Source organism: Micromys minutus (genome assembly GCF_963924665.1).
Source record: "Micromys minutus genome assembly, chromosome: 24".
Classification (NCBI taxonomy): domain Eukaryota; kingdom Metazoa; phylum Chordata; class Mammalia; order Rodentia; family Muridae; genus Micromys; species Micromys minutus.
In genome coordinates, this window is record NC_137959.1 from 38464375 (window position 1) to 38482783 (window position 18409).

Here is an 18409-nt window from a genome sequence, read left to right on the forward strand (position 1 = left end):
GGGGGGAGGGAGGGAGGGAGGGAGGGAGGGAGGGGAGGGAAGAAGAGAGGGGGGGGCGCTAGGAACAGGTAAAAGGGGAAAAGGAAGAGATTGAATAAGAGGGGACATGAGAGGGTAATGGGGGTACATGCTGTGAAAACACACCGTATACATGTATGAAACCCAGTGCTTCATATAACTAACATATGCTCGTGATTTTTACAAAGTGTCTCTTAAGAATGCTGGAGTGCTAACAATGCTAAACGTGTATGAACCTAGGATATTCCAACTTCATGAACCAAAGTACCACAGAACTGAGATGAATAAAAACTTCCATAATCCTATTTAGAGACTTTTAGACCAATTCTTCAGAAAGAACCAACAGAAAACCTGCAAGAATGACCATCACCCATGACAGTCACCAAAACGATACGTATGGACTACTCCCACCACTGAGAGTAGGACACACGCTGCCTTCTCAGTGCCTGTAACATGTTAAACTCCCAGAATGACACTCCATTAGATAAAGAGTTTGTACGATTTTTACGAAGTGTCTCTTAAGAATGCTAAATGCTAACAACGCTAAATAATGCACACGTGTTTCTGGAGGGAGGGAGGTGGAAGGCTCAATCTGCAGAGAGTTAGGGAGAGGAGTGAAGGTGAGCAAAATGTATAAAATTCTAGAAAAGCTAAAATGCTAAGTAAAATAGCGTTAAGTCAGTGATCTATCTTAATAAGTTAGAAAAGTAAATTAAAGGAAAGTTGGGGGGTGAGGCAAGGAAAGAATAATGCTGTGACAAATGGTCAGCAGAGGAATGAGATGGAACAGTGGAGGTCAAAGGGCCAAGACGTGGGTTCTTGATACCAAGTCCTAAACTACATAGTCCTTAGTTAGACTGAACACACACACACACACACACACACACACACACACACACACACACACGTCAAACTAAACACATATACACACACCCACGAACACACAATGCCCCTACAAATACATACTTGTAGAGTCATGAATGTCTCTGCTAGGAGACTGTCAAACAGAGCTCTTATTGCTTATCTTTGGATACCCAGTGTCTGACCCAAATCTGTGTGATACAGAATTGTGTTCGGCAAATCCACATGGAGTCCACAAACTAGACAAGTATTCTACTACACGAAGCTGGGGACAGCCCTAGTATCGCCGATAGCATCCATGCTGTAGGAAAGTCCACATGCCCTCCTGACACAGAGTGGGACCAACCTTCTAAGACACTCTTAGCTTCCTCTCGATGGGCAGTTGGTATTTCTCTCACTTGTGAGACCCTTTGGGACACAAGTCTTCAAGCTCAACCCTTCTTGAAAAACAGTCTAGAAAGAAAAAGAACTAGAGAGAAGGCAGAAGGAGAAGGCAGCCTCTGTTACAGCTAAACCGTTGGCTTAACTTCCTAAAATACCGTTGAATTTTCTTGCTCATACAGCTGTGTTTATAGAAGGCAATATCATGTATGTAAATAAATTCAGATGCCGCATGAGTTATTTTAAAACAATCAGTCTAACACTAATCAGCTTACTCAGAGACATAATCTTACCCTAAAAATCTGACAACTCAGTACACAGTGTGCACAGAAAAAAAAAAAAAAAAAAAAAAAGGACAGTGAGTCCGACATAAATGCTAAAATGCTGCCCCTTTTAGAAGTTGACTTTGGTTATTCCAGATGCAGAGAAACTGACTAGAGCAACTGCTTCACCCACTCCATGTCTGCTCTTGGAGACATTAGTTAGGCATTACTGCCGGAGCTTGGCCTCCTGGGGCACACCCATAATCCTAGGAACAGACCAACGAGCAATGACGACAAAGAAAGACCAAAATTAGACGAGTGAAGCTCTTGCCATGCATGTGTGAGGATGTGAGCTTGTCCCCAGAGCCCAGGTGAAAGCCAGTCCTAGTGGTGCACACTTGGGATTATCCCAGCCCTGGGGAGGCAGAGACAAGCACATCCCCAGGGCTCCTTGGCCAGTTGGCCCAATGAGGTGATGATTCCCCAAGTCACTTGCAATCCTGCTTCAGAAAACAAGGTGGGTGGCACCTGAATGACAACTCCTGAAGGTGGCCCTTTGGCTCCACAGACATGTGCACACATTTGTGCATATATAGCTACATATACAAGACACACATACACACAAGCCAAGCACAGACCTCATTTTTATTGGAAGTCACACCTTATCTTACTGCTTTCTGAATGCTGTTTACTTTGTCTAGAATCTTTGGTACCTCCTTGCCTTCCAGTCATTGTTAGTTTACGATGTAAGTCCAGTTTCTGAAGCTGTTAGTATTCCTACTTCTACCAAATCTAAAACTGTCACCAAAACCACCACCAATCTACAGTTTGTATCCTGTTCTGACTCCTTTTCCTCCTCTTCCTCCTTCTCCTTCTCACTTATTCCCAGGCCTTTGTTCATTTTGAGTCCTCTTCCTCCTTCCTCCTCCTCCTTGTCCTCCTTTCCTTCTTCTTTCTTCCTCTTCCCCCCCCCCCCCTTTTAGGAGCTATTGCCACAGCTGCCCAATTACAGTGAAAACTTACCCCTCACCTGCTATAATAATTGTGTGAACTGAACATGCTTGAGGGGTGGGGGAGAAAAATCTATGGTGAAGATCATAACTTTGAACTTCTAGGGAGTTAGAATGTTACAGAAACAGAGTTTGATGGTCTTGAGCTATCTGTAGTCCCCTTGACAGCCATGCATTGCCCATCTCTGAGCCTGACATAATACCCTTCTGAGTATCAGGGAGACCCATTGAGCGTATTAATAGACCACTTCCTCAAACACCCTACTTAAGAATGTCAACAGTCCACATCTGAGGCCTAGAGAAGAGTTTCCTATGCTTCACTGTGGTCAGCCCACCAAACGCCCTCAAGTTCATGAGGTGACTCCCATATTGAAAGATGTTGTCTGCTGAGACCAAAATCCATGTTCAGAGATCCAGTGTCACTTGTCTGTCCAGATGCTGTGATTCCTGCTTCTCATCCTACTAGCACCTCAAGCCCCACCCCCTGTGGCCATTTCCTGTCTTTCCACATTCACTATGACTGCCACCACATCATTAAACATGGCTAGTATGGCCTCCCCCTTCCTCCTCATGCTGACTACTGTACTACACTGCCATTTTGTTAATGACCTCCATGTTGCAAAGCCATGAGCAGTTCCCAGTCTTCCTCTCCTTTGGCCTATTGGTAGTTCTTTGGGAGCTCATTTTTATCTTATTCCTTGACCTCCTTGGAGACTGTTCTCTGACTCCTTTGCTGTATACTTCTTCTGTAACTGCTACCATGGCATTGCTCTCTCATTACCACCACTCTTCTCTTTTAGCTCTTACACTAATCCTGTAACTACCATGAGCAACCTATACCTCCCTGTACCTCCTCCTCATGTTGTAACAGCAAACATGGCCATTACTATTAGCAGCGTCATTTTTAACATCAGTCAAGAGTTTTTTGACAGGTCATCACTCATCACCACATAGAAAATATGTGGATATTTTTCTAACATTCTTATGTGGCACATGAGCACATCACAGTCCAGGGATGTAATGGCAATCCCAAGGCCCTCTCTTGGGAGTGATATCATTTCTCTGCCATTCATAGGCCTTTGCTCCTTCTGCCCTTTCTGAGTTGTCATGTTAATTCCAGTCACTTCAGCTTGGGCAATGAATTTTTAATTGTTTTCTTTTTATATATCCTTTTATATGGAGATGGAAAGTCCACTCACTGGGGAAGAACAATCGCTGGTCATAGAGTTTCTGAAAAACAGGGAGCTCACACAAAGCAGTTAGGCAGGCAGGCAGCTCATCTGCTGACCTTGGCCTTGGTCATTCAGCCTCCCATATCCACTTAATGAGCAATTCCACACCTCAATACTCCATGCAATAACATTTCCAGGTGGCGTTTCGCTGTCACTTGGATGACCTTATACTGGACTCATAATAACACAAAGATCCGAGATGATGGGTAATAGCACACCTTGTTTCCATATAGAATGTATATCATCGGCACCCCCATTTTCTTGAACCCCACAAATATACTTTCCATCCTGATTGTTTAGCATGTTCTGCAGAGGACACCAAAAGAATTAGAGATGCATTCAGTTAAAATTCACTACTTCAACAAATATTTACAAAGAACATAATTCATGTCAGAGAAAGGACATTGAACAGACAGAGGTTGTTTAACCTCTGATTCTATCATTGCTGCCATAGAGAACTCATTCCAGTCAAGGGAAGATTTGAAACAAAAAGAGAAGGGTGTCATAGTGGTGGCAAATGCTAAGGAGAAAACAGACAATGCCAAATAAAGATAAGGGGAAGGTCAATTTATACTAGTAGAAAAAAAAAGACTGTTCCAGGCATTCTGTCTTTAAGGTGAGTCATGCATGAGCTAGGAAGATATCTCAACCAGTTAAGTAGTTCCTGTGCAAGCATACAAATATGAGTTCAGATTCCCAGTGCCTAAGTAAAAGGTGGGGCACCACCATGTATGTCCAAAACTAATTCCAGAGGGCCAAAAGCAAGGAAATTTTTTAAAACACAATGGCCAGCCAGTATAACTAATCAATGAACTCCAAATTCTGTGAAAGAGCATTCCATAATTAAAGTAGAGAAAGAGAGAACCATTCAACATGGATTTCTATTCTCTACATGTAAGTGCATATACATGTACACACCCCAGCATGTACTCATGTGTGCGTGCACACACACACACACACACACACACACACACACACACACACACGGGGGGGGGGGTAAGCCATGCAGCATGCACATGAGACAGCCAAAGCATTCACCCAGTGTTGGGAACAACATCACAAAATCTTCACATCCATACACACTCACATATACACCAGAAAACCAAAAGAGGGAATAAGGAGGAAGAGGAGGAGAAAAATGAAAAGGAGAAAAAGAAAAATTTAGCAAAAAAACACTGAGATTAATTGTCTCAGTGAAATCAGACAAGGATCTCAAAGGAGGACCCTTGAGGTCATGTAACAAGGAAGAAATGATCACCAGAACAGAAGTCTGTCCATAGATAAGCCCAATGACATGAAAACTGGGAATTTTCTGTGGCTTTGGGATGTGGAAGCCACAGTAAAAAGAGCTGGCATTAAATGGTAGGCGTGAAAGCCCATGTGCAATGAGTTAGATAGAACACGGATTAGAGAAGGGATGGCCAAAGTGTGGGATAGAAGCTACAGGAAGATGAGCTGTCAGGGATTTGGTTTTGAGGTGGAAGGTGATAGGTATGTGTGCTGGCGGTATAGACCTGTGGAGAAGAGGACTTGGTGATGTAAGAAAGAGAAATGAGAAACGTCATAAGGAAGACAAGCCTAGTTACTTTCCTGTCTCCACTCCAATTCTACTCTCAAAACTTGCTCCACAAATTTTGGGTGGTGAAACTCTGGTGTGGAAGATGATGCATGGTCTCTTTGGGACCTTGTGCTAAAGCTGATCATTGAATCAGCCTGCTGGGTGATGCCTCCTTACCATGTTGTCTGCAATTAAATTCAGATTTGGATGCAGAAAAATTCACCATCTTACGAAAACACAACCTCTGTTTGTTGAGTCAAAAGATCAGTAAATTAACACAGTACAGTCTAACACATGGCAGTTTAGAATGGGCATTCCTTTGTACCTGGTAGAAAGTTGACCTATAAAAGTTCTGCAGTTCTGTTTGGTTTAAGCTCTATCAAGAAGGGATAAGTATCGAGCCTCACACAGAAACCAAGGAATGTTGTGTTAAGTGATACACTATGATTGGTTCAGCTAAGCCTTTCCCTTTTAATCTAAGCTTGATTTTAGTTTTAATTGACACATAATAATTATACCTATCTGGGAAGCCTAATCCCTGTTCACATTGTGTATGCGTGTGTCATGATGAAATCAGAATACTTGGCATAACCATCACCCCTTGTTCTTTGTCATGAGAAGTTTGCCCAACAAGAGCACACAAAGACCGACTTAAGAAACATTGAATTGTCTTGAGGTAAAGGAAGAGACTAACACAAATCCCTCTGTTATCAGAGTTATTGACCAGACCAAAGCCCAAGATGAACTTTGACACAGACAAGTGTCTAGTCTCTGAGGAGGTGCCCCCATCCCCTTTATAAAGAGTTGGTACCACTGACCTTGAGTCTATTGGATGGAGCCCCCTGCTCCACTGAAAACCTCATCCCTCCAGATTCTAGTAATTCTTCTACTTCCCCACCTACTTTTTTCTTTTCCTCCCCTCCCCTTCCCTTTCCCTTCCTTTTCTTTTCTTTCCTTTTCCTTTTCTCTTCTCTCCTTTTCAAGCATATAAGGGAATGTCTCATCATTGTGAACAAATACCTGGCAGAAGCAACTTTACAAAAGGAAGCATTTATTTTGTCTCACAGTTTGAGGTTATCATCCATCATGGTGGGAAAGATTACCATGCCAGAAGAGTGTGCTAGGGCTCTTCATATCTGCCCAAGAAGCAGCGAACTGAGGTAGAATCAGAAACTGGTCATAATCCTTAAGAATACACTCCAAGTACTCTGTATCTGTCAGCTAGGCAGCACTTTCTAAATTTTCTGTCAAGTCCCAATGTCACCAGCTGGTGAGGAAGTATTAAGCTACATGAACCAGTGAGAGGCATGTCACATTCAAGCCACAAGATAGAGTATGTAAGATGCCATCTCTCCTTTATAGTAACCACAAGTACAAACTGTGAATCTTCATTTCCTGAAAATAACTGTATGAATTAAGACTACTATGGTTTAATGTAAAAAAAAGAAAAAAGATGTGGAAGTTACCTAGAAAAGGAGGCTGAGAAAGCACTGAGGAGAATAATTTTTGCCATACTGCCTGGAAATTTACCCAGGACCAAGGAAGTCAAACAAGAACCATGGAAAAACATGCTGGCTTGCTTATAGGCTCCTTCTTGCTCAGCTTACTTTCTAACACAACCCAGGGCCATCTGAAGACTAACATTGTCCATGGTGGGCTTGGTTCCCCTGCATTAATCAAAAATCAAGACAATCCCCCCCACAGACATGCCCCTAGTTCAGTCTGATCTGGTAAATTCCTCAAGATGCTTTTTTCCCCCTCATATAACAGGAAGGTATGTAAAACTGACAGTTCAAGCTAACTAGGACAGACACCATGTGACACTGGTGTTCAGGCTGAGTGACAATCCTGTGTCTGTTTTAATATTTGGTCAGAGATTTGACCCTTTTGAGATATAGGCGTCTTTGGTGCACAAAAGATTGCACTGGTTTTATGGGACTGTGAAAAATAATGAAATATACAGTTCCAAACACATCAGAAACAGGTCTAGTTCATTGATAGTAGATTGAGCTTAACCTTTGAGTTTCTTCTGTGTAGCGACTTTCCAATGATCTGGAAGTATTTGTTTGAGTATTTATTCAATAGAATACATTTTATGTAAGTCAAACCTAATTTTATAAAACTGTCCTTAAAGAAAGGCTCCAAGGTAGATTCGCTTTCAGCCCCACAAAATACAGACAGTGGCCAGCTCTGTAGACATAGCATTTACTCATTTCAACAACAGTAATTCCCTTTAATTTTTAGAATTGCCTCTGCATTTTCATACTAATAACTTTCTAATCCCAGTGACAAAAATCAAAGAATAAATTTGCTTAAAGTCTTTAAAAGAGAGATAGACCATTCTGGAATTAGCAGGGCTTCCTAATCATCACGACTCTGTTTTTTCCTTTTCACTGTAGTTCAGTCTATTGAGATCTCCTCACTGGAGATCAGTGCTCTTTTTCATGCCAGCATCGGGAGCCCTGTAGCACCTCTTGCAATGCACTATGTGTTTTGTGTGTTCTGCCATTGTGTAACTCATAATTAGAGCCCCAGTGGCCAGCCTTCATCTGTCCCACTCACCTCCACACTGTGGTCTTATTTTTCTGGTGAGCCGAATTCTTGAGATAAAGCTGGTTTAACATAGCAACTCTTCTGGACATATTAGAACATTCTTTGTGTAAGTTCACTCCTGCCCCATCTCTCTGCTAGGGGAACTGCCCAGGCTCAAAGCATGAGGAAAGAGAAAGCACCCAGCTGCATATTTAAAATTCCATCAGCTGGGTGTCTTTAATTCAATATGGTCATTTTTTAATCTTGCTCTGCTTGATAAATACCTGCCTTGCAAGTAATTGTGAAGATTGTGTCTGTTTTTATTAGAACTTATTTGTCATTATTTGACAGTCATTTCTAATCACATTTGTCATGTATTGGGTTTCCTTTGCAAATACTGATGGGTCTTGGAATCAATCTATATGCTGCCCCATTCATTCCTTGAACACATACAGTATGCCCACCACCTGGGATACCACTCTTCTGGTCATTCAGAAATGAAAATATGAAGAGAGAGTGGGAGGTTTATTTGTAGATGCAGACAGTGGAGTTTGTGGGAAGGTTTTAGAATTCCAAAGACACTCTGCAGTGAATTCTAGCAATTGTGCATTTGGAAGGTTTAGACGTTCGGGCAGTTTGAACACAACATGTTGACAAGCTTGAATTCAAAGTTGTCGGCTGCATCGGTTCAGCTTCAATTGCTTGCACTATGGGGAAGTTAAGACAGACAAGTCATGCCTTGTCACTCAAGAAACAACTGTCCGTCCATTCACTCAGCAACTGGTTAGTTGTTGACAGTACTCACTCATACTTCAGATGTGTCTCCATTCAAGAGAGATGTTGGTCCTCCATCCATTAATGAATGACTGTGCCTTTTTAAAAAGTATTCAGGAAGTTGCTACTATGAGTATGACAGGAACATGGGGCACTGAGCAACTGTATTATTCTTGTCATGAGACCATGAGTCCCAAGAAACCTCCCTCATCCAAAGGCCATGTAATGATTAATCTTCATTGTCAACTTGATTGAGTTTAGAGTCACCATGAGAACACTTCTTGGTGTAGCTATGTGTGCATTTTCAGAAAGGATTAACTACCAATGAAAGTCCCACCCTGATTGTAGGTGACACCAACTCATTGACTGAATATAAATAATAATAATAATAATATATAGAAAGTAAGCAAAGTCCCAATAATCCTGCATTTCTATTTCTACCCACATGCATACTACCAGAATGTGGGTGCAGTATGACCAGTTGCCTCCAGCCCCTGTTACTACAACTTCTCCATGACTGTACCCTGAAACCTGAGCCAGAGTTAACCCTCCTTTGTTAAATTGCTTCATGTTAGAGACTCAGGCAAGTGCACAGAGCACGTAAGAAATAGCGTATTAGTATGATTATTGTGCCTCAGCTTCACAGTCTGTGAAGTGGAAGAATTTGTAAACAAAGTCTGTTAGCACTTTAGCTTTTAAAGAGCAGGCATTGAGTGTCTTTTGGATACAGTTTTACCTTCCTCGCTAAAACTAAAAATCAGAGAGGACAGCACCTTTATAAAATTCCATGGCCTAGAGGCATTCTAGGATGCCTGAGGATCCAAACTGGAATTTGAGATGGAGTAGAAATTGAAGTGAATGAATGAATGAATGAATGAATGAATGAATGAATGAATGAATGGCTGATGGTATATCCTGGGGCTAAAATTTGTCTCCCCCTGAAAAAAAGTAAGTCTGAGAGAAATAAGCAGCGTCTCGCCATGTGGTTCATACAGGTTGCAGACACTGAATTCCCACCAGTGAAGGACTCAATTATCAAAGGAGCAAGATGAGCATTTCCTAAGTCTTCCCATAAGGAGGTTGGGCTGGGCTTTGACCTGTGGTGGGCCTCACCTATCATCACTGCAGATCCTACTTTTGGCTGCATACCAACCCCTATGTCTGCTGGGAGAGGGTCACAGGCACCCAGCACTGGACCATCTGAAGGCAGGAGGAAAGAATGATGGGTTTGGCTGTATGTTAGCAAGTGTCAATTAGAGTGCTCAGACCCTTCAGACACCTTCTCCTTTCCCAGGAGCTTATAATCATAGAAGTGTAATCATGAGCTTAGGCAACTCTAAAAATCACCTCTGTAGACTGCATGCACCCAGCAGCCCCCATTGCGTCCTGGGGGTGTGGACTAAGGTGGTGTGTGCTCAAGCCTAAGCCCTTGAAGTGGCGAAAGGATGTGAAAACCACATGACATGTATCAAACTGTCCACTGTTCCATCTCTGGTGCTCTTTGAGTGACAGTGGGCCATAGTGGAAGGTCTGGGAGACCAGAAATCTAAGACAAAAGACAGAATTTCTGATTCCAGTATAGATAAATGTTCAAGATTGAAGAACTCTCCCCCAGGCCTCTGAGCATCTCTTTTCTGATTTGTGAAGCGGGAAGAAAGCCAAATCTGATGCCGGGGATTTTAGAATGTTTGTAAAGTGCCTTCAATGTACATGGGGTGGCAAATGTCACATGAAAAATACCCCCAAAGTGACAATTATTATCATAAAAGCAAACATACTATCCCATATTTGAAATAGACATCAATTCCCAAATCAACAGTCTCGAACAATTAACATTCCTCCTATAGGTATAGTTCTCAATTCTTGACCAAACCTCTTTACTCATCAAAAGGTTTCTTTCCCTCTAGTGAGGTATCAAAAAGCAAGCAAACAAATAAATAAAGCAAAAAAGCAAGCAAACAAATAAATAAAGCAAAAAAGCAAGCAAGCAAGCAACAACCAAAAGTAGATGCTTTATTTTGCAAGGCAACCCATCATGGCTATTACCCAGAATTTCAAAGAACATGGGAACGTTCTGCATTTTGCCTTTGAGTCTGGCATTAGTTAATCTTGTTTGTTCTCTTCTGGTTGTGCTAATGTCCCCTTTGTGTGTGTACATGTGTCCAATACTGTCTAAGAAACAATCACCTTAATTACTTGGCGTTAACCTCTGGCAGTGTATGACCGAGGCTTTTTATCTGTCGCTCCATCCTCGCTGCCGACACAATTCCCTATGGTGCTTACATCTCTGTCACCACCGCAAGTAGGTCCTTCTGAGGAAAGCATTTCAATAAACAAACACCACTGCAAATAAAACAGGCCTTTTATCCCCAGGTCGCCCTGCAATGGCGGAAAAGCCCTGCAATGGTCTTTAGCTTGGTTTGGCCGTGTGTGTGGTGATGAATTTCATTCAGGCATCACTGTTTTTGAACCCCTGAGAAAGATTGACGGTTTACAGTAGGCTGATCCATCATCCAAGGCAGGTGGCACCCTATTGGAATTTCAGAAATCTGTTCCTGACCACGCTCACTGTTGGGTGACTCCGTAACGACCCTATTTTCGGTGCGTTACTGAAAATCAATGTGGCGCCTTCAAGGTCAATGTACTGTTGGAAAACTCTTTAAGCGCTGATGGATGGATTGTGCTCACTCAGAATAAATGTGAGAAGAATGTGACAGTTGAGCGTCCAACAGCTGTGAGACTCTCAAAGAGGGGCTTCCTTCTTCAAAGGACAGTAGGACTCCTGGTGATATGAAATAATGTCTCTTTCCTCATACATTTAAGGTGCCCACAATCAGACTCTCTTAGATCTCATAAGCTGAGAGCTTTAAAAGCAGCCACAGGTCCTGTTCCAATCACATTGCCCAGTGCCAGAATCAAGGCCAACCTGGGTGTAGATGCATGGAAGCTATCAACTTTTGAAATAATCTCAAAAAAAAAAAAAAAAAAATCTTTCAAGTGGTGGGATGGCTCAATGGTTAAGTCTTTGCTCGTATTCTTTTAGAGGATCAGAGTTCCACTTCTGGCACTTTTGTCTGGTGGTTCAAAACATGCCTGCAACATTATCTCCAAGAGAACCCGTTTCCTTTGATGACCTCTACACATATTTTCTCTTCCCATATGTGTACACACAGAATATACTTAATAAGTCCTTTTAAAAAAAGAAAATTTAATAGCTTATCCCACAAAACAACTTCAAAGTTGGTTGTGCAAGTGAATCTGTGGTCATGGAATCTAAGGGTTAAAGGTTGAAAAACCCATTTAAGGTTAATCCACTCAAGAAGTTTAAGGTTAGAGGAGAAAGATAAGTGGACAGCCAGGTTTGGAATGTGTAGGAAGTGGTCACGCTCACAGGGGGGAGAGGGGTAGGTATAAATGAGGACCTTGGAGGGAGTCACAGGAAGCGTGAAGCAGGCACTTGTCTAAACTGGAATGCTTTCGATGGACACTTGGGAAAAATCAAAAAGGAAGTAAGCTGAGACATATGCAGTGAGCTCTGGCCTCCAGTATATTTAAATATTAAAACCAAAGAGGTCTCTAAAGTGGTGAAGTCGTATTTGCCAGTAAGAGACACTCAGGACATAAAACTGATCACATTTTATCACCATAACACCCTTGCCTGTTGACCTATTTATCAGCCCAGCAGAAATAATGCTCCATCAGGCCTCTCCGTGTCCCCTATTGCCCAGGGCAAAATGAAAATCTCCCCCCAGAAAATCAGAAAATCCAAGTCCCATTCCTTGGATACGGGGTGGGTTTTGGTGAGTCACTCCATTCCCTCCACCCCTCCTTCCTCTTTCTTCTTTTTCCTTCCTCCTTTCTCACCTCTCTCCTCCCTTGTCCTGCATTCCTTCTTCCCACTACCCATCTGCCACCCCACCCTAGCCCATGTCTGTCTATTTTACCTATTTTTGATTTTGGGCTATGATGGCTAGACAAACAGGAGCTTTATCAGGAGCTCACTAGAGTTTTGCAAAAGAGTTACTAAAAATAGTTCTTGTGAGGAAAAGCAAAGCCCCACTAGATTCAACTTATCACCCTCTGTTTGTCCTCTGTCCCTCCCTGGTTCCTTACTGACTCTCCCCATACCCTTCCTATTATAACATTTATATCCCAAAGCAAAGCATAATCTACTACCTATGTAAAGTAGATAAACTAGAAAAAAAAAAACTCGGTAGTCAAAAAATAATCCAAATGAACTGAGAACAAAATCGTGATCCCAAAGGCATCAGGATAGATGAAATGGTAGGTATTTCCTGGTTCCAAGTAATGAGGTTGAGGTTGGATCAACCTAAGGATGTGTTTATGTCCTTTTGTCCCCTCTCTGTGGTCTCCAGCACTTAGCAGGCTCCCCAGATGAGAGCCATTGCTGCATACTTAGCCATAGATTGAGAGTGAGTACCTAGATTTAGATGCATCTCTTAACCTTGGTGGAAGCAGCCAAGTTTTACGATTGTGTGGCAACTGCCTTTAGCATCATTAGCTCAGAAGATCTTTCCTTGGTTTCCAAGGTCCTTTGATTCAACCTTTTACTTATTCTGCTTGGCAGCCATCATTACTCTGAAACCTCCCAAGTCCTATCTCTTTCTTGCCTTGATGAACAAGAGTTTCACAGTTGCTAACAACTGAGAGTGCCCAGTATATTTACCAGCACTGGGAAGGAAAAGTCAGCGGATTCCCTGGAGCTCACTGGCCACCAGCCAGTGTGGCTTACTTGGTGACTTCCAGGCCAATGAGAGATTGAACTTGTCACCCAGACAAGTAGATAGCAGCACTTGCAGAACAACAGCAGATATTTTCTTCTTGCTTCCACATGCATGCACATACATGTACATAGACATGATATGAACATGGGTGCCCATGAGAAGATTTCCTGAACACAACTTTTCCAATATATTCTTTAATGACTAGTCAAAGAGAGGGTAATTTGTTCTACATAGTCAATAACAACAAATGTGTCTGGCTAGGCAATGAAATGTTTATCTTTTCAAGTATTAGTTTCATGAACATGGTGAGGATGTATGTCTTCCTTTTTAGTCTCTCAATGGGAGTCTCATGGATGTATATGTATTCACATACGCACACATGCATGCACAAACATGCATGCACAGATGCACACATGCCTCTATTTAAACAAGGACACACACAGATGACTCTATTAACTGATTTCTTATCCAAAACATGGAAAGGTGCCTTTTGATAGATGCACATTTTCAGTATTTGTCTTAGATTTTTTTCTTTTTAGATAGAAATTCAACTTCCTATATCCCTAATTACTACATCAATTATGGATGAAAATGGATTGTTATAGGTGGGATAATAAATTAATTTCTATGCTGTACTAACATAATTTGGTACTAAAAGGAGTCGCTCGCATAATGAAAAGGACATTGCTTTTAATCCCAATGTTTTCTAATCAGCAAGCAATCATCCGCGTCCATTTCCTTTAACGATGCTTTCATATGGTCTTAAAAGAGCCTAGGCCTGCTTTTGTGAGTGAGTGGCCAGACTTGAGTGCTTCAATTGGCCTCATCCGGGGTCCACACTCCCAGCCATTAATTAAAGAGTTGGCTGTCTTGCCTATGATAAATTTCTGCTTGGTAGTTGCTAATAACGAGGTAAGAAAAAATGTGAGTATGTAAAGCCCAATAAGATGAAAAACACAACGTCTATGTACAATCTATCATTTCAAAGGCAACAAAGATGAGAGGGCAGTTACAGTGAGCCCAAGTCTTTCAGATTTCCTCCTTGACCCTGCTTGTCCCTGGGCAACCCTGCAGCCATTTTACATTAATGGTGAATAAGGGTGACTCAAACTCTTGATTTAGAATAGTCATTGATCAGACTTTACATCCACTGATATCAGCTATAAAACCACTCTCCCCACCAGTTATCTTCCACAGGTTCTGTGGGTCAGAAATTCAAAAGCTCTAACAACCACTATGATGATATTCAGAGACACAGCTTTGAGATATAATGAGACTTAGATGAGGTCTTTGGGGTAATGCCGTCATGGTGTTGAAATAGAAACAATCCTTTCCTTTACCCATACTCAAGTACTGAAGGAAGGTAGCATACCCCTAGATCCAAATCCACTAGCAATTTGGTCTTGGACCTCACAGCCTCTAAAATTATTACCAATGAGTGTGGGTTACTAAAGCCTGATTATGGAGGCTCTGATAAAAAAGCACAAAGATTAATACGGATGGCATCAGTCAACAAACCACAGGCTCACACACCTAGCATTACTCTACGGTAACAGAGCGACCTTCCAAGACAAAGCATTGCATGGCATGTACAGACAATTCTGGATGCACCCATTTTACAGATATAGAAACTGAAGATAACAGTTCCACTTCACAGAGATAAAGATCTAACGATAGCGCCTGAACACTTGCCTAACATTATATCACACATCAGGGCAGCAAGGTGACCTAGAAGTGAGTAAAAGCACTTACTACCAAGTCTGTTGACGAGAGTTCAAGCCCCAAGACCCACATGGTGAAAGAAGCGAACTGACTCCCGCAAGTTGTCCTCTGACCTTCATATGTGTGTATGAAGTGTGTACTGTGGCATGTGCGCTCACAGTGTGCACACACCAAGATGATGAATGATCATAAATATTAACGCGAATATGTCAGATCCATCCATCCCTCCCAACCTTCTCATGGATGCTCATTGTCATTTTTCTTTCACCAAGTGAGAAAGGTCAGAGGGGCCTGATATGCTTCCTCAGGAGCATCTTCTCTACCTTCTGTTTTGAGCCATTTAAACATTTATGTTCCCATTTGTTATAGTGCTTCTGTTTGTAAAATGACACAAGCCTATTGTCCCTAGTTCATATATACATATATATGTATGTACATGTATGTATATATGTAATGCACACCCAACTTTCAATGCTATAAAGCCCTCTTTATAAACTTATAATGATTGCCGAATAACTCCATTGTGTATGTGTACCCCTATTCATGCAGTGATTAGCCTTTCTTTTTAAAAGGACAGAAGGCCATAATATGATTACCATGACTGCATTAATTGCCCTTTCTTGTTAACATACTCATTCCATTTCTTAGTGTTTTTAAAATGAAATCATGTCTTTCACTTAGAATATGATCCCTTGGTCTAATGAGGCTATCTATATTCCACCCATAATCCACAGAATATTACAGCGAGGTGCTTATAGGAAGCATGCCCCTCAACCCTTTTATCACATAATGTAGAGAACTGAGGCTCAGAAAGGGGTGGTTACTGGTCAAGGTCAAGATCACACTCTGAGGCTGCAACATGGGCCTTCTGAAGCCCATGTCTTTGCTATGATCTTTACAAAATGATTGCTCATGGTCATCACTCTATTCATTCTTCAGGTATGTGTTGTATCCTCCACGGGAATTAGGGGTTGTATTTTGACGGTGAGGTTGGCCTGCCCTCTCCTTTGTAAGGCAGCTAACTCACTTTCTTGCAATCTAGAGCTTACTCCCAGAAGTTTCATTTCACATTCATGGCTGTCATCCTGCAGCTCCAGACTGTGTCCTGTGCTCTGTGCGGGCTGAGATGTCTGAGCATGACTATGCACAATCAAGGAGGAATAGGGGTTGGAAAATGAACAGTCTGTCTCTCTTGCACTCAGCACCCAGCAAGAGTTGTAAGACAGATTCTTCTGCCACTGGACCAGCAATGATCAACCGTTCTCATGACCCCTTGGAGTCAATTGACCCTTTCATGGAGGGTCGAGTAAAACCACTGAAAAAACCAAATATCTACATTCTGATTCCTAACATTAGCAGTAAAATTACAGTTATGAAGTAGCAACAAGAATAATTTTATGTTGAGGGTCACCACAACATGAGGAACTATATTAAAGGGTTGAAACATGAGGATGGTTGAAAACTGCTGGTCAGTTCCTAGTAGAATGGAAACTCACTCTCTGGTTGAGCCACACCTACTTTATTCAAAGCACTTCCTTGGGATAATGCCAGAAGCAAGAAAAATGCAACTACTAAAGATCCTAAATCTTGATTGTTATGTCAAAGGAATATGCATTGAGTAGAGTAAAGGAAATATACCCTTTAGTTTAGAAAGGCTGTCTTATAACGTGAGTTCCCAGCCACCCACAATGAGGAAAACTCTTGTCTTGGGTCCTGTTTCTGAGAGAAGTTCTAACCAAGAAACTGATGTCAATGTTGAACATGTCCATGCCTTTATGAGAACACATGGAAACCATCAAGTACCTTCGGGTACCCACTGCCACATCCAGGCATGATTGCCTCTTACCTCTTTTTACTGGGTGAATGGGCTCAGTGGCTTTGGGCTTAAACTCATATGATTTCTGTATTAAAACTTGTAGTAGTCATTGAAAAAGAGACCCATCTTACCAGCTAACGCATATTATTTTTTCATTTTAATTTGAGGCTACTTGCCTTATAGAAACAATTCAACATCGTTTGCCTTTCTAGTAAAAGAGAATCCTTTGAAAGCTAAACAGCCCCAGCACTCAAATGAATGCTAATTTTTTTTAAATGAATGAAGCCAACATGAATCACTGTGGACTCAGCCCTATCCAATGGAGCCTTGACATTTCCAACAATGCAACATTATTTGTTAAATACTAAAGGCGGTTAGAAGAAGAGGTTAAGAAATGACATTTCAATCTATATGGAACATGTCAGTTACTAAAAAGGCAGTCGTTGGTCCTAAAGTACTGCCCACTGCCGTCACCACTGAAGCATGCCCCTGCCTTTTGGTTACGAATTACCCTTATAAGAAGAATGGGTGTGTGTCACTTACATTAGGAGTATCACTTAGCATAAGTATGCATTCTTATTGATGATGTTGGGCCCTACATAGAACTACATAGAATTACATATGAGTTTATATTTAAGTCTCAAGATAGTCTCTTTTTTTCCCTTAGAGTCTAGCACCATGCCATAATAATGTTAGGGAAAGAGATTCAAAGGGGAGCCATATGTATGTCTCTATGAACTGCGACTCTGTCATAAAAGTGTGACCCAGCTGAATTTTATTTAGCCCAGAATGCCTAACATTGATTTGATCTCAGACCCATTGCTTTCCTACAAATGTCTTGTTATACCACACATTTATAGTATTCATTGTATGGCATACAGCATAAAAAAAATCAGATCTTGGGACTTGTTTAATACTCCAAACCCATCATGCACTAAACCTAGGTGTGAACTTTTGTGACCATTGTTTTCTTCTTGGTTTTGTCAAAATGAAAAGCTCTATCAATTAACATCATTCCTGAAAAGAGTACATACAATGAAAGATGCCAAGAAGCTGGTGCAGAACATGACAAAGAGTTTAATCTAGTAGCCATATTCTAACCTTCTGCAACCCCAGTGCTTGGCACATGAGTAATGCTTGCAGTCTTTTGGATTCTGTCCAGGAAGATAGTGTTGGCATTAAGAACTCGAGGTCAAGGGGCAAGTGGCTTGACTCAGGCAAGAACCCTCACTCCCTGTGGCTCATTTCTGGGTTTCTTTCATCTGATACTCTGGTTACACCAAGTTAGAAGAAGCCTAAAGTATGTGGCTTAGAAATAAAAATGGGAAAAATTGAATAAAAATAACATTATTACAAAAATAAAAGATGAGAAGGTAAAGAAGGGAGGAGTGTTAGATGATGTTAGATAGATGGCAGGTAGGTAGATACATTGTAGATCTAGATGGATGGTAAGTAGGCAGACAAATACATACATGCACACATATACACATAGCTTAA